Genomic DNA, 809 nt, shown 5'->3' with positions numbered 1-809 from the left:
TTCTTTCTTTCTGAAGGTTCTCCCTCCTCCGCTTTGCTCCATTCTTTCTGAAAATGCTCTGCTTCTGCCTTCTTTGCCGTGACTTGGTGTTTGTGCTGCTGCCATATCCTGTTCCATCAACACGACCATTCCGAGTGCGCCTCATGGAGAAGCCTCAATGCCCGATCGATCGGTCACATAGTACGATCCAAAGAATTTCGTGTATGAACAGAACCAAACATGCACGCATATACAGTAGACCACATCAACACAAACAACACAATTATGGGCAGCAATAACATAATATGCATCTACTAGTTTATATATTACCCAATAGCGATTACATGATTGATAACTCTACTAATAATGTACGTAACTGAGTAGCACTGGGAACTACGTATGAAGTACGCTCTGAACCCCTAAACGCTAGCCTAGCTGATCGATATTTTTCTTGGTACCTAAACGAAACCAACTAGAACGATAATTTGACTCTATATATCCAGATAATCTAATCCTGACGAAACCATCTTCGATCCATGCATCCATCCTTTTGCCACTTTAGCTAGGGTGATTCTGCAACACAAAAACGCCAAGTCAAAAATAATGTTAGAGGCTAAACATAATACTACAGAAATAATTTAAGGCTATTGTTCAACGCATATATGAGAAATCAAGATCACCTTAAGGTGATGGTGATGGCGCGGGAGAAGCAGCAGCAGGAGGCGCCGGAGACATAGCTGGAGGCGTCAGCGGCGGCAATGGTTGGGCTGTCAGACCATCACAGGTTAATCAATCTCCTTCAAAGAAGAATATATAAGAAAACAAAAAAA

The 809-nt window shown here is 42.0% G+C and overlaps 1 long non-coding RNA gene across 1 annotated transcript; it reads right to left on the bottom strand.

Moving 5' to 3' along the window:
- Window positions 1-267: 267 nt before the first annotated feature.
- LOC123182758 (uncharacterized) lies at window positions 268-755 on the bottom strand. The gene is made up of 2 exons (XR_006492319.1): window positions 660-755; window positions 268-552 (listed from the first exon to the last, which is right to left on the bottom strand). It is a non-coding gene; the product is annotated as an uncharacterized lncRNA (long non-coding RNA).
- Window positions 756-809: the final 54 nt, after the last annotated feature.

The sequence above is a fragment of the Triticum aestivum genome, chromosome 1A (assembly GCF_018294505.1).
Source record: "Triticum aestivum cultivar Chinese Spring chromosome 1A, IWGSC CS RefSeq v2.1, whole genome shotgun sequence".
NCBI classification, from domain to species: Eukaryota; Viridiplantae; Streptophyta; class Magnoliopsida; order Poales; family Poaceae; genus Triticum; species Triticum aestivum.
Note: the sequence above shows the minus strand (reverse complement) of the source record. Positions and strands in the feature narration are given on the sequence as shown.